The sequence below is a fragment of the Poeciliopsis prolifica genome, unplaced genomic scaffold (assembly GCF_027474105.1).
Source record: "Poeciliopsis prolifica strain line A6 unplaced genomic scaffold, Auburn_PproV2 SCAFFOLD024, whole genome shotgun sequence".
Classification (NCBI taxonomy): domain Eukaryota; kingdom Metazoa; phylum Chordata; class Actinopteri; order Cyprinodontiformes; family Poeciliidae; genus Poeciliopsis; species Poeciliopsis prolifica.
The window spans coordinates 4565138-4589272 of NW_026562399.1; the positions used below are offsets into that span (position 1 = coordinate 4565138).

The 24135-nt window shown below is 40.1% G+C and overlaps 1 protein-coding gene across 4 annotated transcripts in view; it reads right to left on the reverse strand.

Annotated features, from left to right (window-relative positions):
• LOC129370697 (glutamate receptor 4-like) overlaps positions 1 to 24135 on the reverse strand; it is a 108889-nt gene that overhangs the window by 21309 nt on the left and 63445 nt on the right. The gene's annotated exons all lie outside the window — the stretch shown is intronic.

Sequence of the window (24135 nt, forward strand, 5' to 3'; positions counted from 1 at the left end):
GGGAAAACCCACGCAAACACGGGGAGACCATGCAAACTCCACACAGATGGTCTCTGTGAAGACGCAGCGCTAACCGCTGCGCCACCGTGCTGCCCACCATTTTTCTGTTGGGTTGGGAGGATCTATTGTCAATTGGGGGAAAAACTGTCTTTTTAAAGACAAAGTTCTGTCTTTAAAACTTTGTTTTAAACCCATAAAGTTTTAAAACTATAAAGTTTTAGAACTTTAAAGTTTTAAAACTTTAAAACTATAACGTTTTAGAACCATAAAGTTTTAAAACTAAAGTTTTTGATATATACCAAATTAATATTCCTTATTCTTCTAATTCTTTTTTTTTCTTTGATTTAAAACCTAGAAATCTTTTTATTCTTTTCCAGATAGTTTTTTTCGGTTTCTTTTTACCATCTATATCCTGAAAATCACTTTCTTGAGTCACGATTTTCTCAATGGTGTCAGAGTCCTTAGAACAACCTGGTTCTGATTCTGGTTCTTGTTCTGGTTGTGGTTCTTGTTCTGGTTTTGGTTCTGGTTCTGGTTCTGGTTCTGGTTCTTGTTCTGGTTCTGGTTCTTGTTCCGGTTCCTGTTCCGGTTCTGGTGCTGGTTCTGGTACTGGTTCTTGTTCTGGTTTTGGTTCTTGTTCTGGTTCTTGTTCTGGTTCTGGTTCTTGTTCGGTTCCTGTTGTGGTTCTGGTTCTGGTTTTGGTTCTTGTTCTGGTTCTTGTTTTTGTTCTTGTTCTTGGTCTGGTTCTTGTTCTGGGTCTGGTTCTTGTTCTGGTTCTGGTTTTGGTTCTTGTTGTGGTTCTGGTTCTTGTTCTTGTTCTGGGTCTGGTTCTTGTTCTTGTTCTGGGTCTGGTTCTGGTTCTGGTTGTGGTTCAGGTTGTCCAGGTTGTTCCTCGTCTGAATCCATGTTGTCATTTGATTCATCAATCGGGTCAACATGGCCGACTGATGTTCCCTTCTTCTTGAGGACTCGCCGTGTTGGTTGATGGTAAATCGTTCGAAGATTCAACAATATTTTGCACAGAAAAACTTTTAAATTGGTTTCGTTCAGCTGATTTTTTAAGTGAACTGATTTCTCTTTCATATCTGATTGAGAGGTCTTCATACAAAATGTCCACTTTTTTTACTTCTTCCATGACGTTGCTCAGTTTGTCCTGCAGGCATTTTATCTCAACTTTTGATGTTTCTTGCAGGACAGTGTTTTTCATTTCCAGTATGTCGATGAGCTTCTTTTTCTCCTCTGAGTTCTCTAGGTATAATCTCCTGTCTTCTGTTATTCGCTTTCTCAGGATTTCTGCACTTTGTCTCTCGGCTTTAAGTTCGTCGGTCAGCTCCTTAATTTTTAAGAGGTTTTCTAAATTATTTTCTTTTTCTTGCCTTAGCTCCTGTTGGCATCGCTCCAGGTCTTGTTTCAGGATTGCGATTTCTTCCTCTAGGGCCTTTTTCTTCTCTTTCTCTTGATGAAGTTCATCCACAAAAGCTTCAGCTGTGTGAGAGCAGGGGACCCTCACTTGTTCATATTTTTGCTGTATTTCTTCCTTCTCCAAATCTTTCACTTCAGTCTGAGCCTGAGAAGCGATCTCATCAAATTTCAGGACTTCCACGTCTCTGAACTTCTGCAGGCTTTCCAGTTCGGCCTTCGCTCTGCAGGCCTGATCAAAATAGCCAACTTTCAGTTCCTCCTGCTTCTTGACTTGGAACTCCATCCCTTGGAGCTCTTCCTCCAGTTTCTCTCACTGAAAGCCTTTTGGCCTTTTCCTTGTTCAAAAGGCCGTTAAGTCGATGGATCTCTCTTTCCATATTATCAGGGTTGGCAGTAGAGCTCCTGCCTTGGGGGTGTTGGTGGTTTCCCTCCTTGGATTAAATCCCATCATCGTTGATCTTGCACTTTTCTGAGACATTTTCTCAAACACTATCAATGAAATCGTCAATAAAATATCTCAGAGTTTGCGAGCGTCTGAACTGGTCAGTAGTATTGCGAGCAATGACAAATATGCAGAATTGTGTTACATACAATTCTGCAGTTGATGACATCACAGACGGCATCGCCAGTGACATCACAGAATCTCCCTTTGCTGGCGGTGTGACATCATTCCACCTCCAAATATCTTGTTTACAGTCAAAATAGTCCATGATTCTCTTGTCTTATGTCAGGGACATCAAACTCATTTCCATTTGGGCCCAGATCAAAAATCTGAATGTTGTGCCAGGTTGCATTGATAAAAACCAATTCAATTGTTAAAATATCAATGAATCGGTGTTTCAGCATTCAATAAGTGTTTAAAATAAAATAATATTGAACATCTTTTCACACTAAATCAGTCCGTTTGCGATTGTTCAAACTATTGCAGCACCACTCTTTGTAGATAAAAATGAACTAAAATAATCAAATGTATCTTTTAAGACTCCCAGTGATCTTGGGGTTTCCCAACAAGACAATGTTGACTGTTTTAACCTTTCACCTCCTCGCCTGCTTTGGTCACATGAGCTAGCAGACAAACTTTAATAAAACTTTCAATGGCGGGTAAAGTAGCAGGTCAATGGTGGAAACCAAAACAACTCTGTCTCCACTGTTTGCTGAAAGAACATGGAAGATGGCGAGGAATATTTTAGCAGAGAGCATCCATCCTCACTTTTCATCAGTTTGAACCTCTGAGCTGATAAAGGTGTTATTGTTGCTCTGGCAACTAACAACATGCATTAGAAGTCATTTATTGATAGTACGATAATTATTCTTAACCAAATTAAATAACATTTACCTTAGTATGTATGCTAAGTGTATTTCTCGATGCACAAATTGTTGATATTGTTCAGGGATTAAAGGATTTTTATTGTCATATCACCCACTGGCCACCAGGGGCTCCCAAAGCGCCCCAGCCTGGCTCCAGGGTGTACGGTGGCCCTGAGGTTCAAATTGAAACCACATTTACAAAAGCTCTATAACATGAACGAAAGCACAACAACATTAATGAAAGCGTTTTAATATCACCGAGAACGTTCATGTTTATTAATAAAAACACGTTAAAGACAGAATAACTTCCGATTCAAAGTAAAAACGAGCCGCAGAGCAATCAGCCATTTCTTAGGTCTCCCACTGGGACATACCTGATCCATTTCGTCAACGTTTTAGTGCCTTCATTCATGTTTTGGCGCTTATGTAATTTGTAATCATGCTTTCAATATGCTGAAGAGGTTTGCACCTCAGGGCCTCCGTAAGGGTAGGATCTCCTGTATGGTTGAGTACAACCTGTTTCCAATGGTTATTGATCATATGGCATCTTTGGGCTGCGCTTGGTCTGGTGCCTCACCTTGGACCCGTCTGCTTCGGGTGGCCCAACCAGAGGCATGAAGCCCCGACAGCATAACTGCTTGGATCACTGGGACACTCAAACCCCCACAACGATAAGATAGCAGCCATGGAGGGGATGTGTGCATGTGTGTGTGTATTAAATAACCTGTTAATTATGTAGGAAAAGAGAAAATGGAAGAAAGTTGTTAACATGAGGAAACGAGCACAATGTGGAGGTAATCATATTCTGACTTTTGGTCCATTTGTTTATTTTGTAAAAAGTTTTATAGGCTCTAATAAAGTGTTTTAGACTCTAGTAGCCGTTATTTTACAGTGATTGAACAGGAAATTGGGAGGAGAAAGGAGGGAATGACATGCAGCAGATTCCCCAGGACTGGGAATTAAACCCAGGTTGACAAACAAAGCCTATAAGTAATGTCCTAAACAAAACATAATTTGCAGTCTGACTATAAAGCTGGTTAAAAAACTGATGTAGGCATTTCTAAGCCTCTTTTTCTTCTCTTTTATACAAGCAGACAACTATAAGCTCAACAACATAAAAGCTTCATATTTATTACAATTTATTTATCTAAGAATTGATTTCTTCCTGTAACGGAAATGATTTCTGATTAAGTTCTCTGTTTTCATACTTTCATGGATTGTTCTTGTTTTTTCCCTTTTCTACACAGTTTTCATGTTGAATTGCACTTTTTTTGTTCAGTTCATCTTGAATTTGTTAGTCTAAATTAAGACTAAGAGAAAGATCACACAGTAACTTTTATCTTTGATAAAACCTTTGTATCCCAGTGTTATACGGAGGTTACTAATAACTATATGTTCGGATTAATAAAAGTTTTAATAGGTCACTACAAGACTTGAAGTAAATGTTTATTCTAAAAATAACCCTTTTGATAACCAGGGACAACATAATCTTGTTTTGACAGAAATATTTAGTATTCTTCTTTAATATTTAAATAATATAAAGCAGGGGTTTTCAAAGTATGAAAGGGTGAGCCCCCCTCCAAGGAACACAATGTCAGCCTCCCCCCCCATAATCAACCCACACACAAACAACTGCCACTACAAAACACCTTCTAATTACTTTTAAAATGACACTTTATCTGAATGAAATTTAACACATGAACATTTTAAAACATTTCCTCCCATTTTAATTATTTATCAGGGCCTCTGTATGGCAAATATGCCCTTTAAAAAAAATAAATAGAAATAATTTAATTATAAGAATAACCCCAAACTCATTTTTCATCCGTTTTCTCAAACAAACGTTACATCTGAGATTCTGAGTTTAATGTTTGAGATACCAACAGTGTTTTCACATGTTAACAAAAACATTTTGATCAGATCTTTGGAACACATCTGTAAATGTTGCACATTTCCTTGAAATTAAAAAAAAAACCAAAAACCATAAAAGTTGCAAAATTGTGGAGCTCTTTTTGTGGCTCATCTAAACAATTTATCTCGAGCTAAAAGAGCGTGCTGTATGAAAGAGCGGAGGCATACAAAGGAAAAAAAAACATTTATGCACGCTATGCGCACCATTTCTTTTTCTATCACGGTCCTGAATCATGTGTAACTCATTTTATTTATGATTTTAACTAAAGTGGCAACATTACTGTTCAGGTCACCTTCGTTTTAGTGGGAACATTTTGATGCGCAAATCCGGTTAATACGGGGTTGCGCTGTGGAGCGGTATAACCGCAGATCATCTTCAACCAGCAGCCCTGACCGGGATTTGCTTTTCATCTCTGCGAGAGCGGAAAACCCACATTCACAGAGATAGGTTGAAGTGAAGGGAATGAGCAGGTTTACTAAAAATTTGTCCATTTTTTTCCTCTCACAGTAGACAGCAAGCGGATAGCTTCTTCTTCGGTTTATTTTTTCCCTTGCACCGCGCCTCCCCTAAAGTGCTCTGGCGCCCCACAGGGGAGGCCCGCCTCACACTTTGAAAACCGCCGATATAAAGGGTATTTTATTTGGCTTTGCCATTTGATTGGTTATTAATACAGTCCGACTGGGGCGTGACTCCTGATTGGTGGAGAGAAGGGAAGGGTGGAGAGAGAAGGAGAGGAGTGAGGAGAAGAAAAATGGTGAATAGCGGAGGGTGAGGCGAACCGAGCAGAAAGGAAGAAGAAAACAGATTTGAGCGATAGAGAACGGGAGAAAAAAACCACACTGGAGAAGACGAAGTTCGGAAGAAGTTTGAGGGACTTAGGTCGCCGCGAGAGGGACTGAACAAGAGGAGATAGACGGGAGTAGTCCGGACGAGTTTGGCTAAGCTAAAGGAGCTAGTCACTTCAAGCTAAAGAAGCTAGCCGCTTTGGACAAGGGACTTCAATGCACTGAACACAGTCCAGTGGATTTGCAGCGCTCTCAATGTTTTTGTGAAGTGCAACGCTCTCAATGTTTTGGTTTTTTCTTCGGGACTTCAACTCTTTGTTTTTGTAACAGGCCTGCAACGTTTTTTCACACTCTCCTGGAGGTCGTGAGTAACCCAACTGCCAGGGTTACATTTGTTTAAGACTGTTGTGTTCTGGTTCATTGGAATCAAAAGGTGGACATTAATGTCTTCATATTTTTTGCCTTATGTTTATATTTTGTAAATATTATTGAATGGTCGTTCAACTTTGAAGTTACAGGGGTGACTAACTTATAGGTTTCCTGTCACTTTAATAAAGTTAGGCTGAACCATTTCGCCTAAAATTCTAAACTTTCTCTGGGTCATATTTGTCATAAATTAGGTAATCGGTGCCGCCCAACAATTGGGGTGCGGGAGGTACATGGAACCCAGCACCCTCCATTTTAGTTTCTTTACATAGAATGGAAGAAGGTGCTACATCTGTTTTATCAAAGATACAACAACTTTGGGCTTCTTCACCTTCCAGATTATTAAATTATGATTACAATTATCATCTAATTCCATGTACAGATTTAACTCTAATCTTAATTTAACTGGAACCTGAAAAAGTCTAAACGTGTTAAATCACGTTTTTCATGTTTGGTATGAAAACTAGTGATGGTGAGATGAAGCCTCATGAGGCATTGAACCACTTGATCCAAATGGTTCGAGAAAGGGTTCATTTCTTGAAGCTTCATGTGCTCACGAAACCACCTACTGGCCAGGTGTATAATCACAGCCAGCTGTATCTCAACACGTGTGATGCATTGAATATTTGTCTATTATGGCTCTTGGGAATGACGTCACAAAAGGTGTAGGACGAAATCCTTTGCGTACATAAATTATGTACATACATATGTGTACAATAAAATATTGTTTGAATGTATTCTCTGTGTAATTTTTCTCCAAATAGTCGTGTCATGTGATATGGCATGTTGTGTAATAATGTTTATCTGTGGCTCTAGAAAAATGGCTTAATCAGGCAGAGGACAGTGAAAGTGCTTGTGGAACTAGGGAGGGGGCAGTGAATAGGCTAATGCTTGTGTAACTTGGATGATTTCATGCATTTTTATTAAGAAACAACAATTTCTCCACAGTTTTTGGTTTCAAACGATTCCTCTTTTTTGACACTACTTCTCCAGCCTTTGAAAAGACACGCTCCTAAATCTCCGATCTCTCTCTTTCTCCTAAACTCTCCAAACACCAAACTAACTGTCTCAAATAAATAACCACTATCCAAACTCTGCTATCCAAACTATCAAACCTCTATCCACTCTCTCAACTGACCCCTGGAAAATGGAGGGAAAATGCCAATTAATTTCACAAGTTTAACAATAAAACTGAACATTGTTGGAGTTTATAAACTGTTTTGGGGACGATTTGCAGTGACCAACTGACCTGACCTGCATGTTTTAGAGGGTGTGGGGGGAACCGGAGCGCCCGGGGAAAACCCACGCAAACACGGGGAGACCATGCAAACTCCACACAGATGGTCTCTGTGAAGACGCAGCGCTAACCGCTGCGCCACCGTGCTGCCCACCATTTTTCTGTTGGGTTGGGAGGATCTATTGTCAATCGGGGGAAAAACTGTCTTTTTAAAGACAAAGTTCTGTCTTTAAAACTTTGTTTTAAAACCATAAAGTTTTAAAACTATAAAGTTCTAGAACTTTAAAGTTTTAAAACTATAACGTTTTAGAACCATAAAGTTTTTGATAAATACCAAATTAATATTCCTTATTCTTCTAATTCTTTGTTTTTCTTTGATTTAAAACCTAGAAATCTTTTTATTCTTTTCCAGATAGTTTTTTTCGGTTTCTTTTTACCATCTATATCCTGAAAATCACTTTCTTCTTGAGTCACGATTTTCTCAATTGTGTCAGAGTCCTTAGAACAACCTGGTTCTGATTCTGGTTCTTGTTCTGGTTGTGGTTCTTGTTCTGGTTTTGGTTCTGGTTCTGGTTCCGGTTCTGGTTCTTGTTCTGGTTTTGGTTCTTGTTCTGGTTCTGGTTCTGGTTCTTGTTCTGGTTCTGGTTCTGGTTCTGGTTCTGGTTCTTGTTGTGGTTTTGGTTCTTGTTCTGGTTTGTGTTCTGGTTCTGGTTCGTGTTCCGGTTCCTGTTGTGGTTCTGGTTCTGGTTTTGGTTCTTGTTCTAGTTCTTGTTTTTGTTCTTGTTCTGGGTCTGGTTCTTGTTCTGGTTCTGGTTCTTGTTCTGGTTCTGGTTTTGGTTCTTGTTCTGGTTCTGGTTCTTGTTCTTGTTCTGGGTCTGGTTCTTGTTCTTGTTCTGGGTCTGGTTCTGGTTCTGGTTGTGGTTCAGGTTGTCCAGGTTGTTCCTCGTCTGAATCCATGTTGTCATTTGATTCATCAATCGGGTCAACATGGCCGACTGATGTTTCCTCTTCTTCTTGAGGACTCGCCGTGTTGGTTGACGGTAAATCGTTCGAAGATTCAACAATATTTTGCACAGAAAAACTTTTAAATTGGTTTCGTTCAGCTGATTTTTTAAGTGAACTGATTTCTCTTTCATATCTGATTGAGAGGTCTTCATACAAAATGTCCACTTTTTTTACTTCTTCCATGACGTTGCTCAGTTTGTCCTGCAGGCATTTTATCTCAACTTTTGATGTTTCTTGCAGGACAGTGTTTTTCATTTCCAGTATGTCGATGAGCTTCTTTTTCTCCTCTGAGTTCTCTAGGTATAATCTCCTGTCTTCTGTTATTCGCTTTCTCAGGATTTCTGCACTTTGTCTCTCGGCTTTAAGTTCGTCGGTCAGCTCCTTAATTTTTAAGAGGTTTTCTAAATTATTTTCTTTTTCTTGCCTTAGCTCCTGTTGGCATCGCTCCAGGTCTTGTTTCAGGATTGCGATTTCTTCCTCTAGGGCCTTTTTCTTCTCTTTCTCTTGATGAAGTTCATCCACAAAAGCTTCAGCTGTGTGAGAGCAGGAGACCCTCACTTGTTTATATTTTTGCTGTATTTCTTCCTTTTCCAAATCTTTCACTTCAATCTGAGCCTGAGAAGCGATCTCATCAAATTTCAGGACTTCCACGTCTCTGAACTTCTGCAGGCTTTCCAGTTCGGCCTTCGCTCTGCAGGCCTGATCAAAATAGCCAACTTTCAGTTCCTCCTGCTTCTTGACTTGGAACTCCATCCCTTGGAGCTCTTCCTCCAGTTTCTCTCTCACTGAAAGCCTTTTGGCCTTTTCCTTGTTCAAAAGGCCATTAAGTCGATGGATCTCTCTTTCCATATTATCAGGGTTGGCAGTAGAGCTCCTGCCTTGGGGGTGTTGGTGGTTTCCCCTCCTTGGATTAAATCCCATCATCGTTGATCTTGCACTTTTCTGAGACATTTTCTCAAACACTATCAATGAAATCGTCAATAAAATATCTCAGAGTTTGCGAGCGTCTGAACTGGTCAGTAGTATTGCGAGCAATGACAAATATGCAGAATTGTGTTACATACAATTCTGCAGTTGATGACATCACAGACGGCATCGCCAGTGACATCACAGAATCTCCCTTTGCTGGCGGTGTGACATCATTCCACCTCCAAATATCTTGTTTACAGTCAAAATAGTCCATGATTCTCTTGTCTTATGTCAGGGACATCAAACTCATTTCCATTTGGGCCCAGATCAAAAATCTGAATGTTGTGCCAGGTTGCATTGATAAAAACCAATTCAATTGTTAAAATATCAATGAATCGGTGTTTCAGCATTCAATAAGTGTTTAAAATAAAATAATATTGAACATCTTTTCACACTAATCAGTCCGTTTGCGATTGTTCAAACTTTTGCAGCACCACTCTTTGTAGATAAAATGAACTAAAATAATCAAATGTATCTTTTAAGACTCCCAGTGATCTTGGGGTTTCCCAACAAGACAATGTTGACTGTTTTAACCTTTCACCTCCTCGCCTGCTTTGGTCACATGAGCTGCAGACTAGCAGACAAACTTTAATAAAACTTTCAATGGCGGGTAAAGTAGCAGGTCAATGGTGGAGAAACCAAAAACAACTCTGTTTCCACTGTTTGCTGAAAGAACATGGAAGATGGCGAGGAATATTTTAGCAGAGAGCATCCATCCTCACTTTTCATCAGTTTGAACCTCTGAGCTGATAAAGGTGTTATTGTTGCTCTGGCAACTAACAACATGCATTAGAAGTCATTTATTGATAGTACGATAATTATTCTTAACCAAATTAAATAACATTTACCTTAGTATGTATGCTAAGTGTATTTCTCGATGCACAAATTGTTGATATTGTTCAGGGATTAAAGGATTTTTATTGTCATATCACCCACTGGCCACCAGGGGCTCCCAAAGCGCCCCAGCCTGGCTCCAGGGTGTACGGTGGCCCTGAGGTTCAAATTGAAACCACATTTACAAAAGCTCTATAACATGAACGAAAGCACAACAACATTAATGAAAGCGTTTTAATATCACCGAGAACGTTCATGTTTATTAATAAAAACACGTTAAAGACAGAATAACTTCCGATTCAAAGTAAAAACGAGCCGCAGAGCAATCAGCCATTTCTTAGGTCTCCCACTGGGACATACCTGATCCATTTCGTCAACGTTTTAGTGCCTTCATTCATGTTTTGGCGCTTATGTAATTTGTAATCATGCTTTCAATATGCTGAAGTGGTTTGCACCTCAGGGCCTCCGTAAGGGTAGGATCTCCTGTATGGTTGAGTACAACCTGTTTGCAATGGTTATTGATCATATGGCATCTTTGGGCTGCGCTTGGTCTGGTGCCTCACCTTGGACCCGTCCGCATCGGGTGGCCCAACCAGAGGCATGAAGCCCCGACAGCATAACTGCTTGGATCACTGGGACACTCAAACCCCCCACAACGATAAGATAGCAGCCATGGAGGGGACGTGTATGTGTGTGTGTATTAAATAACCTGTTAATTATGTAGGAAAAGAGAAAATGGAAGAAAGTTGTTAACATGAGGAAACGAGCACAATGTGGAGGTAATCATATTCTGACTTTTGGTCCATTTGTTTATTTTGTAAAAAGTTTTATAGGCTCTAATAAAGTGTTTTAGACTCTAGTAGCCGTTATTTTACAGTGATTGAACAGGAAATTGGGAGGAGAAAGGAGGGAATGACATGCAGCAGATTCCCCAGGACTGGGAATTAAACCCAGGTTGACAAACAAAGCCTATAAGTAATGTCCTAAACAAAACATAATTTGCAGTCTGACTATAAAGCTGGTTAAAAAACTGATGTAGGCATTTCTAAGCCTCTTTTTCTTCTCTTTTATACAAGCAGACAACTATAAGCTCAACAACATAAAAGCTTCATATTTATTACAATTTATTTATCTAAGAATTGATTTCTTCCTGTAACGGAAATGATTTCTGATTAAGTTCTCTGTTTTCATACTTTCATGGATTGTTCTTGTTTTTTCCCTTTTCTACACAGTTTTCATGTTGAATTGCACTTTTTTTGTTCAGTTCATCTTGAATTTTTTAGTCTAAATTAAGACTAAGAGAAAGATCACACAGTAACTTTTATCTTTGATAAAACCTTTGTATCCCAGTGTTATACGGAGGTTACTAATAACTATATGTTCGGATTAATAAAAGTTTTAATAGGTCACTACAAGACTTGAAGTAAATGTTTATTTACTAAAAATAACCCTTTTGATAACCAGGGACAACATAATCTTGTTTTGACAGAAATATATTAGTATTCTTCTTTAATATTTAAATAATATAAAGCAGGGGTTTTCAAAGTATGAAAGGGTGAGCCCCCCCTCCAAGGAACACAATGTCAGCCTCCCCCCCCATAATCAACCCACACACAAACAACTGCCACTACAAAACACCTTCTAATTACTTTTAAAATGACACTTTATCTGAATGAAATTTAACACATGAACATTTTAAAACATTTCCTCCCATTTTAATTATTTATCAGGGCCTCTGTATGGCAAATATGCCCTTTAAAAAAAATAAATAAAAATAATTTAATTATAAGAATAACCCCAAACTCATTTTTCATCCGTTTTCTCAAACAAACGTTACATCTGAGATTCTGAGTTTAATGTTTGAGATACCAACAGTGTTTTCACATCTTAACAAAAACATTTTGATCAGATCTTTGGAACACATCTGTAAATGTTGCACATTTCCTTGAAATTAAAAAAATAAACCAAAAACCATAAAAGTTGCAAAATTGTGGAGCTCTTTTTGTGGCTCATCTAAACAATTTATCTCGAGCTAAAAGAGCGTGCTGTATGAAAGAGCGGAGGCATACAAAGGAAAACAAAAACATTTATGCACGCTATGCGCACCATTTCTTTTTCTATCACGGTCCTGAATCATGTGTAACTCATTTTATTTATGATTTTAACTAAAGTGGCAACATTACTGTTCAGGTCACCTTCGTTTTAGTGGGAACATTTTGATGCGCAAATCCGGTTAATACGGGGTTGCGCTGTGGAGCGGTATAACCGCAGATCATCTTCAACCAGCAGCCCTGACCGGGATTTGCTTTTCATCTCTGCGAGAGCGGAAAACCCACATTCACAGAGATAGGTTGAAGTGAAGGGAATGAGCAGGTTTACTAAAAATTTGTCCATTTTTTCCTCTCATCAGTAGACAGCAAGCGGATAGCTTCTTCTTCGGTTTATTTTTTCCCTTGCACCGCGCCTCCCCTAAAGTGCTCTGGCGCCCCACAGGGGAGGCCCGCCTCACACTTTGAAAACCGCCGATATAAAGGGTATTTTATTTGGCTTTGCCATTTGATTGGTTATTAATACAGTCCGACTGGGGCGTGACTCCTGATTGGTGGAGAGAAGGGAAGGGTGGAGAGAGAAGGAGAGGAGTGAGGAGAAGAAAAATGGTGAATAGCGGAGGGTGAGGCGAACCGAGCAGAAAGGAAGAAGAAAACAGATTTGAGCGAGAGAGAACGGGAGAAAAAAACCACACTGGAGAAGACGAAGTTCGGAAGAAGTTTGAGGGACTTAGGTCGCCGCGAGAGGGACTGAACAAGAGGAGATAGACGGGAGTAGTCCGGACGAGTTCGGCTAAGCTAAAGGAGCTAGCCACTTCAAGCTAAAGAAGCTAGCCGCTTTGGACAAGGGACTTCAATGCACTGAACACAGTCCAGTGGATTTGCAGCGCTCTCAATGTTTTTGTGAAGTGCAACGCTCTCAATGTTTTGGTTTTTTCTTCGGGACTTCAACTCTTTGTTTTTGTAACAGGCCTGCAACGTTTTTTCACACTCTCCTGGAGGTCGTGAGTAACCCAACTGCCAAGGTTACATTTGTTTAAGACTGTTGTTGTGTTCTGGTTCATTGGAATCAAAAGGTGGATATTAATGTCTTCATATTTTTTGCCTTATGTTTATATTTTGTAAATATTATTGAATGGTCGTTCAACTTTGAAGTTACAGGGGTGACTAACTTATAGGTTTCCTGTCACTTTAATAAAGTTAGGCTGAACCATTTCGCCTAAAATTCTAAACTTTCTCTGGGTCATATTTGTCATAAATTAGGTAATCGGTGCCGCCCAACCATTGGGGTGCGGGAGGTACATGGAACCCAGCACCCTCCATTTTAGTTTCTTTACATAGAATGGAAGAAGGTGCTACACCTGTTTTATCAAAGATACAACAACTTTGGGCTTCTTCACGGTCCAGATTATTAAATTATGATTACAATTATCATCTAATTCCATGTACAGATTTAACTCTAATCTTAATTTAACTGGAACCTGAAAAAGTCTAAACGTGTTAAATCACGTTTTTCATGTTTGGTATGAAAACTAGTGATGGTGAGATGAAGCCTCATGAGGCATTGAACCACTTGATCCAAATGGTTCGAGAAAGGGTTCATTTCTTGAAGCTTCATGTGCTCACGAAACCACCTACTGGCCAGGTGTATAATCACAGCCAGCTGTATCTCAACACGTGTGATGCATTGAATATTTGTCTATTATGGCTCTTGGGAATGACGTCACAAAAGGTGTAGGACGAAATCCTTTGCGTACATAAATTATGTACATACATATGTGTACAATAAAATATTGTTTGAATGTATTCTCTGTGTAATTTTTCTCCAAATAGTCGTGTCATGTGATATGGCATGTTGTGTAATAATGTTTATCTGTGGCTCTAGAAAAATGGCTTAATCAGGCAGAGGACAGTGAAAGTGCTTGTGGAACTAGGGAGGGGGCAGTGAATAGGCTAATGCTTGTGTAACTTGGATGATTTCATGCATTTTTATTAAGAAACAACAATTTCTCCACAGTTTTTGGTTTCAAACGATTCCTCTTTTTTGACACTACTTCTCCAGCCTTTGAAAAGACACGCTCCTAAATCTCCGATCTCTCTCTTCTCCTAAACTCTCCAAACACCAAACTAACTGTCTCAAACTAAATAACCACTATCCAAACTCTGCTATCCAAACTATCAAACCTCTATCCACTCTCTCAACTGACCCCTGGAAAATGGAGGGAAAATGCCAATTAATTTCACAAGTTTAACAATAAAACTGAACGTTGTTGGAGTTTATAAACTGTTTTGGGGACGATTTGCAGTGACCAACTGACCTGACCTGCATGTTTTAGAGGGTGTGGGGGGAACCGGAGCGCCCGGGGAAAACCCACGCAAACACGGGGAGACCATGCAAACTCCACACAGATGGTCTCTGTGAAGACGCAGCGCTAACCGCTGCGCCACCGTGCTGCCCACCATTTTTCTGTTGGGTTGGGAGGATCTATTGTCAATCGGGGAAAAACTGTCTTTTTAAAGACAAAGTTCTGTCTTTAAAACTTTGTTTTAAAACCATAAAGTTTTAAAACTATAAAGTTCTAGAACTTTAAAGTTTTAAAACTATAACGTTTTAGAACCATAAAGTTTTTGATATATACCAAATTAATATTCCTTATTCTTCTAATTCTTTGTTTTTGATTTAAAAACTAGAAATCTTTTTATTCTTTTCCAGATAGTTTTTTTCGGTTTCTTTTTACCATCTATATCCTGAAAATCACTTTCTTCTTGAGTCACGATTTTCTCAATTGTGTCAGAGTCCTTAGAACAACCTGGTTCTGATTCTGGTTCTTGTTTGGTTCTTGTTCTGGTTTTGGTTCTGGTTCTGGTTCCGGTTCTGGTTCTTGTTCTGGTTTTGGTTCTTGTTCTGGTTCTGGTTCTTGTTCTGGTTCTTGTTCGGTTCCTGTTCTGGTTCTGGTTCTGGTTTGGTTCTGGTTCTGGTTCTGGTTCTTGTTCCGGTTTCTGTTCTGGTTCTGGTTCTTGTTCTGGGTCTGGTTCTGGTTCTGGTTCTGGTTCTTGTTCTGGTTCTGGTTCTGGTTCTTGTTCTGGTTCTGGTTCTTGTTCTGGGTCTGGTTCTTGTTCTGGGTCTGGTTCTGGTTGTGGTTCAGGTTGTCCAGGTTGTTCCTCGTCTGAATCCATGTTGTCATTTGATTCATCAATCGGGTCAACATGGCCGACTGATGTTTCCTCTTCTTCTTGAGGACTCGCCGTGTTGGTTGACGGTAAATCGTTCGAAGATTCAACAATATTTTGCACAGAAAAACTTTTAAATTGGTTTCTTTCAGCTGATTTTTAAGTGAACTGATTTCTCTTTCATATCTGATTGAGAGGTCTTCATACAAAATGTCCACTTTCTTTACTTCTTCCATGACGTTGCTCAGTTTGTCCTGCAGGCATTTTATCTCAACTTTTGATGTTTCTTGCAGGACAGTGTTTTTCATTTCCAGTATGTCGATGAGCTTCTTTTTCTCTCTGTGTTCTCTAGGTATAATCTCCTGTCTTCTGTTATTCGCTTTCTCAGGATTTCTGCACTTTGTCTCTCGGCTTTAAGTTCGTCGGTCAGCTCCTTAATTTTTAAGAGGTTTTCTAAATTATTTTCTTTTTCTTGCCTTAGCTCCTGTTGGCATCGCTCCAGGTCTTGTTTCAGGATTGCGATTTCTTCCTCTAGGGCCTTTTCTCTTGATGAAGTTCATCCACAAAAGCTTCAGCTGTGTGAGAGCAGGAGACCCTCACTTGTTTATATTTTTGCTGTATTTCTTCCTTTTCCAAATCTTTCACTTCAATCTGAGCCTGAGAAGCGATCTCATCAAATTTCAGGACTTCCACGTCTCTGAACTTCTGCAGGCTTTCCAGTTCGGCCTTCGCTCTGCAGGCCTGATCAAAATAGCCAACTTTCAGTTCCTCCTGCTTCTTGACTTGGAACTCCATCCCTTGGAGCTCTTCCTCCAGTTTCTCTCTCACTGAAAGCCTTTTGGCCTTTTCCTTGTTCAAAAGGCCGTTAAGTCGATGGATCTCTCTTTCCATAACATCAGGGTTGGCAGTAGAGCTCCTGCCTTGGGGGTGTTTTGGTTTCCCTCCTTGGATTAAATCCCATCATCGTTGATCTTGCACCTTGCCGAGACATTTTCTCAAACACTATCAATGAAATCGTCAATAAATATCTCAAAGAGTTTGCGAGCGTCTGAACTGGTCAGTAGTATTGCGAGCAATGACAAATATGCAGAATTGTGTTACATACAATTCTGCAGTTGATGACATCACAGACGGCATCGCCAGTGACATCACAGAATCTCCCTTTGCTGGCGGTGTGACATCATTCCACCTCCAAATATCTTGTTTACAGTCAAAATAGTCCATGATTCTCTTGTCTTATGTCAGGGACATCAAACTCATTTCCATTTGGGTCCAGATCAAAAATCTGAATGTTGTGCCAGGTTGCATTGATAAAAACCAATTCAATTGTTAAAATATCAATGAATCGGTGTTTCAGCATTCAATAAGTGTTTAAAATAAAATAATATTGAACATCTTTTCACACTAATCAGTCCGTTTGCGATTGTTCAAACTTTTGCAGCACCACTCTTTGTAGATAAAAATGAACTAAAATAATCAAATGTATCTTTTAAGACTCCCAGTGATCTTGGGGTTTCCCAACAAGACAATGTTGACTGTTTTGACCTTTCACCTCCTCGCCTGCTTTGGTCACATGAGCTGCAGACTAGCAGACAAACTTTAATAAAACTTTCAATGGCGGGTAAAGTAGCAGGTCAATGGTGGAGAAACCAAAAACAACTCTGTTTCCACTGTTTGCTGAAAGAACATGGAAGATGGCGAGGAATATTTTAGCAGAGAGCATCCATCCTCACTTTTCATCAGTTTGAACCTCTGAGCTGATAAAGGTGTTATTGTTGCTCTGGCAACTGACAACATGCATTAGAAGTCATTTATTGATAGTACGATAATTATTCTTAACCAAATTAAATAACATTTACCTTAGTATGTATGCTAAGTGTATTTCTCGATGCACAAATTGTTGATATTGTTCAGGGATTAAAGGATTTTTATTGTCATATCACCCACTGGCCACCAGGGGCTCCCAAAGCGCCCCAGCCTGGCTCCAGGGTGTACGGTGGCCCTGAGGTTCAAATTGAAACCACATTTACAAAAGCTCTATAACATGAACGAAAGCACAACAACATTAATGAAAGCGTTTTAATATCACCGAGAACGTTCATGTTTATTAATAAAAACACGTTAAAGACAGAATAACTTCCGATTCAAAGTAAAAACGAGCCGCAGATCAATCAGCGATTTCTTAGGTCTCCCACTGGGACATACCTGATCCATTTCGTCAACGTTTTAGTGCCTTCATTCATGTTTTGGCGCTTATGTAATTTGTAATCATGCTTTCAATATGCTGAAGTGGTTTGCACCTCAGGGCCTCCGTAAGGGTAGGATCTCCTGTATGGTTGAGTACAACCTGTTTCCAATGGTTATTGATCATATGGCATCTTTGGGCTGCGCTTGGTCTGGTGCCTCACCTTGGACCCGTCTGCATCGGGTGGCCCAACCAGAGGCATGAAGCCCCGACAGCATAACTGCTTGGATCACTGGGACACTCAAACCCCCCACAACGATAAGATAGCAGCCATGGAGGGGACGTGTGCATGTGTGTGTGTATTAAATAACCTGTTAATTATGTAGGAAAAGAGAAAATGGAAGAAAGTTGTTAACATGAGGAAACGAGCACAATGTGGAGGTAATCATATTCTGACTTTTGGTCCATTTGTTTATTTTGTAAAAAGTTTTATAGGCTCTAATAAAGTGTTTTAGACTCTAGTAGCCGTTATTTTACAGTGATTGAACAGGAAATTGGGAGGAGAAAGGAGGGAATGACATGCAGCAGATTCCCCAGGACTGGGAATTAAACCCAGGTTGACAAACAAAGCCTATAAGTAATGTCCTAAACAAAACATAATTTGCAGTCTGACTATAAAGCTGGTTAAAAAACTGATGTAGGCATTTCTAAGCCTCTTTTTCTTCTCTTTTATACAAGCAGACAACTATAAGCTCAACAACATAAAAGCTTCATATTTATTACAATTTATTTATCTAAGAATTGATTTCTTCCTGTAACGGAAATGATTTCTGATTAAGTTCTCTGTTTTCATACTTTCATGGATTGTTCTTGTTTTTTCCCTTTTCTACACAGTTTTCATGTTGAATTGCACTTTTTTTGTTCAGTTCATCTTGAATTTGTTAGTCTAAATTAAGACTAAGAGAAAGATCACACAGTAACTTTTATCTTTGATAAAACCTTTGTATCCCAGTGTTATACGGAGGTTACTAATAACTATATGTTCGGATTAATAAAAGTTTTAATAGGTCACTACAAAACTTGAGGTAAATGTTTATTTACTAAAAATAACCCTTTTGATAACCAGGGACAACATAATCTTGTTTTGACAAATATATTAGTATTCTTCTTTAATATTTAAATAATATAAAGCAGGGGTTTTCAAAGTATGAAAGGGTGAGCCTCCCCTCCAAGGAACACAATGTCAGCCTCCCCCCCCATAATCAACCCACACACAAACAACTGCCACTACAAAACACCTTCTAATTACTTTTAAAATGACACTTTATCTGAATGAAATTTAACACATGAACATTTTAAAACATTTTCTCCCATTTTAATTATTTATCAAGGCCTCTGTATGGCAAATATGCCCTTTAAAATAAATAAATAAAAATAATTTAATTATAAGAATAACCCCAAACTCATTTTTCGTTTTCTCAAACAAACGTTACATCTGAGATTCTGAGTTTAATGTTTGAGATACCAACAGTGTTTTCACATCTTAACAAAAACATTTTGATCAGATCTTTGGAACACATCTGTAAATGTTGCACATTTCCTTGAAATTAAAAAATAAACCAAAAACCATAAAAGTTGCAAAATTGTGGAGCTCTTTTTGTGGCTCATCTAAACAATTTATCTCGAGCTAAAAGAGCGTGCTGTATGAAAGAGCGGAGGCATACAAAGGAAAACAAAAACATTTATGCACGCTATGCGCACCATTTCTTTTCTATCACGGTCCTGAATCATGTGTAACTCATTTTATTTATGATTTTAACTAAAGTGGCAACATTACTGTTCAGCTCACCTTCGTTTTAGTGGGAACATTTTGATGCGCAAATCCGGTTAATACGGGGTTGCGCTGTGGAGCGGTATAACCGCAGATCATCTTCAACCAGCAGCCCTGACCGGGATTTGCTTTTCATCTCTGCGAGAGCGGAAAACCCACATTCACAGAGATAGGTTGAAGTGAAGGGAATGAGCAGGTTTACTAAAAATTTGTCCATTTTTTTCCTCTCACATCAGTAGACAGCAAGCGGATAGCTTCTTCTTCGGTTTATTTTTTCCCTTGCACCGCGCCTCCCCTAAAGTGCTCTGGCGCCCCACAGGGGAGGCGCGCCTCACACTTTGAAAACCGCCGACCTAGAGGGTCTCCAGTTTTTATTCAATAAAAAGGTTGTCGCTGCAAAACACAGATTACTGATCCGTTGCACCTTTATTACTGGGTTTAAGAATAAACTGCTGACTTTCTAGATTAAAAACAAAGTGATGAAAATCAGGATTTTCCTCACTGAGCTAGCAGAAAATGATAATTACTCTAGAAGTGAGATAATTATAACCTTACCAGTAATAAAAAATGACTATTAACTCAATCTGAGGCTTCCTGGATCAATTGTATCATTAATAACTATTTATAGGAGGATAAAATGAGAGAAATGGTTTTTAAAACTTTTTTATTAACTAAAACAGTAAAACTTGAGATGAATGGTTTAATTCCACATTAATGAAAACTGTAATAAAATCCTGAAATATGTTTGATGAGGGGCAGCTGTTATAAGTTTACACACTCCTAAATCATTAAAAAGTAGTATGATTAAATATTTCTGATATTTAACTAAAAAAACTAAAAAGGAAACAAGCAAAAGGGAAAAAGGAGCAAACTCAGCTGAAATAAAATGCTGCAAACTCACGTCACAAAACCGAAGTCCTCCAGGCCAGTAGGGGGAGCTCTGAGCTAGTAATGTTATATATATTACCGTTCTTATATGCGTTCAAAGCGAACCAGAGTTCACTTCAACCGAACCCAGACCGAGGTTTGGAGGACCAGAACCGAACCGGACTCTTTTGACAAACGCACTGGAGTTAAAACAGACTAAACATGGCTGGTGTGAACGCATTCTTAGAACACATACATTTTAACAGGAAGGTGAAGATTTTGAAAAAATAAAACAAGAATATATTTGCTCCTAAACGTCAGCCGTCCATGTTTGTTTTTCATAGCCGCGGCATCGTTAGCGCAGGGACCCGAATATCAAAGCATTAGCTCGAAAGTGGAGCTCGGCTTTGAAGCTGCGGGCCGGCGGTGGACCCGGCCCAGTGCGAGCCTCCAGAGCGGCCCGCAATCTGAGCGCAGAGAGGCGCTGCTGACATGAGCAATAAGCCGTGCGGCAGAGCGGCGCTGCGGCGCCGGAGGACAAAAGCTAATTGGCATTGCACTGACGGCACGGCACGAACAGATAGAGCAGCTTCAAAGTCTTCCTCCTCTCTTCTTCTGGCCCGCGACTATCTGCAGCCGTCAGGAACGTTTGCTTCACAATCTGAGCTAATCGGCGCTAATCAGGAGCAAATGAGCGGCGGCTTGACTCAGCAGAAAGATGGCCGGTCCGACCGGAGGAACCCACCTGGAGGAGCGAGAAGCTCCTGCAGCCGCCGCAGGAGGGAAAACTTCACCTCTATTCAGATGGGATTTGTAGTCAATTAAAAGGACTTTGGTGTCACCGTTTCATCTGAGCTCCCTTCTTCTCCCGTAACCATTGGAGACCGGGATATTAATCACCGAATTAATTATTGCGGCCGCCCGGAGGGAGCGGAGGGGGCAGTAACCCGCATTTAAAGGAGAGGAAGACTATTTCCAGCTCTGCTCGCCCTTCCTGTCAGAGAGGGAGAAATTAAAGATCTTCATGAGGAAGGAGAGATTAATGTTCCTGAAGGGACAGAACCGCAGACCGGTCCACACATAGCTTAGGGAACGTATTCACGCCCTCACTGTTGCTCATTTCTTTACACAAATCTGTCTCTGATTAATCAGAATGCCAAACGAGTTTTCTTTCAGCTCTTCTTTAAAAGCTCAGGCTCTTTATGAAACTCCGCCTTCAGGAACGACCTGTCCTGTTTACAGAGAGGAGAGGAAAATCTAAAATCAGGGACCAGCACTGAGCAGTAGCTCCTACAGCAGTTCCACCAGGTGTTTGCTAATTGCTGCGGGCTAGTCTGAAGGAGCAGACTGGGGCTTTCCAAGCTTGGAAACTGGATTTTCCTCAAACATTCTGAGCTCTTAAGTAAAGCACACTACGCATGGAAAACACTCCTTCCTCACTGATGTTTCCGGCTACATTTGAAGGTTTTGGTAAAATCTCTCGGCAGCTGTAACTTGTTTTGTGATCGATTTTTACCTCTGACCTTGTCCCTTCTGGTTTCAGGGTGAACTGGAAGCAAGGGAGCGCTACTGTTGATAGACTGAGGCGTCATTGAGATTAGCAGCGAAGGGAGGAAAGCGCCAACAGAGCAAAGGATGAAAAATATTGTTGAGCTTTAAGACTATTATCTGCAGAAAAGCAGTTGGAGGATGGAGGTGGGTTGGAGGCAGGTGGAGGTGCGCAGCAGGCATTCTCCTAATCACACACGCCGACCCGCTGGAGTACGGGCTGCTTCTGTGAGCTACGGTTTTGATGCACCTCTGGATCCTCCATGTTGCCTCCTCCTGTGTGGGCGCGGCTGATACGGGCCGATCTCATCTGCCAGCGCTACGCTATTACTCTACAACAGCAGCCATTAGAGAAGCAGCAGCACAGGACGGCGCTGATAGAGCAGCCGCTCCTAAAATAACCCGAGCACACCAGCAGCAGGAAGTTTAAGCCTGACAAAGCCATTCACACTGGGATGGCTTTGCAGCAAATGAGAAACCGCGGGGAATTAGAGGCTTTATAACCGTCTGAAGGATTCGGCGCGTCACAGACAGGAAGCCTGATGTTACAACAGGCGACTTCCACCGCACAACAACAAGCACGAGCCAGATCCTCCTCCATGTTTAAAGGGAACCAGTCTGCCGATCTCCAGGGTTCTTAGCTTTCAAACAATAGAGAAGTCGCAGACATACAGGCAATAACAAATGCAGAGACCAACCGAACCAGAACCAACAGAATCAGTCAGCGCAACAGGAGACGTTCGACAACAAGCTACAGCAAACAGAGCAGCAGATATCAGTGCAACCCAGAAAAACAAGCAACAGTTTTTATTTTGAGCCACATGCAAACTCAACTCAAAACTCTCTTCTAAAACAGAAGAATGAGTTCAGCATTTCTGGGAAGCATCATCTCATTTCAGTAATCATTCTTTAACATCGCAATAATTTGTTTCTCATTTTCCTCATCTCCTTTTCTTGCATCACTTGTAGCTGTAATCATTTTAGACATAAAATTCCTCTTTCTTTGTGAAAGATTAGCTTTAACAAACAGTAAAACTGAAATTAAGGCAATTAAAGTGGTTTTGGATTTCAGCATGAGCCAAATCATACGGACAAAGAACAGCTGGCAAAAGAGGTAAAAATAGAACACAAACACTAGCAAAAACAGAAACAACAATGGCATTCAGATTGCTGCCTCTTGCTAAATTGATAGGCATGTAAAGCAGATATAGTGTTCACAAATTAGCAGTTAGCTTAATCATGAATAGCTGCTAGCTTTAGCTTGTCTCCAGTTAGACAAAACTCGCTGGAGTTTGTCTAACTGGAGATAAGCTAGCAGCTATCTCCACATGCTACTCAGTGAAGCTAACTAAGAAGCATTTAATAGCACAGCTGTTAGCAGGAATCTGAGTAGCTGGTCATGCTGACATTCATTAACTTTTGTTTTTGTTTTTTAAGATTCTTCAGACTGAGATTTCTCTGACTGCTGCAAGGAGATTGAGTCGCAGCTGATTTCGGCCATTGTTGTTTTGATTTCACAGTTTAATTATATATTTCAGCTGTTTAGATAGATATGATGCCCCTATAGTGAAATGGGAATAGATTTGTCATGTCCCCTTGTCATTTTAGATATTCCCAAAAATGTCAAAATATTCTTCCAGTACAAACATTCTCATGTTAACTTATCAGCTTAATGCTGCAGTTATAATCATCTCTGACCCACATTAAGGATTTGCCTCGAGACATCTACAATCTAACAAAGACACACTGCTAGTAACCTTAAGGATTTAAAACATGCACAGTTTTTCTTCTTCTCCTTCACTGCCACAAACTGCTGCTCGTCACAGCAGGGTGTTAACATTCACTCAGCTCCTATTTGTGTCAATCAGACATGTTTGAAATATTGATGAAGGTCTTAATTGGATTGACAGGCCAGGGATTTGAGCACTACATTGTCTGTATGATCAAGATAATGCAGCCTGACATGATGTCAAACTGTGAACTTAATTGGCCTGGAGGTCATGCACACCCTGAGGGGATGAGGTCTGAGCTTCATCACAAGTAGCTGTTAGCTTGTCTACAGTTAGCTTCATCAGGAGTAGATTTTCGCCAGTTAGCAAGCAGGTTGCTTCAGTGAGTAGCTGTTACCTTGACATTATAACTGTTGTGTAGGGGTGAGTGGATGTGATGCTAGCTATAAAACACTGATATTTCTGGTAGTTTGATAGAGATTAGCTTCATGATCATTCTGAGGGTCTGTTAGCTTACATTTTATTAGCAATGAGTTTTTCTTCTTCTACTTTGCTGCAACAAACTACTGCTCATCACAGCGGGGTGTTAAGATTCACACAGCTGCTATTTGTGCCAATCAGACATGTTTGAAATATTGATGAAGGACTTAATTGGCTTGATAGGCCAGGGATTTGAGCACAGAGTGAGTGCTAAGTTATTGGTATGATCAAGATAATGCAGCCCGACATGATGTCAAACTGGAGGTCATGTACAGCCTGAGGGATGAAGTTCACCTGAAGTAGCTACAAGTAGCTTCACTATGATTAGCAGTTAACTTCAAAACGAGTTGCTTTTAGATTGTTTACAGTTAGCTTCA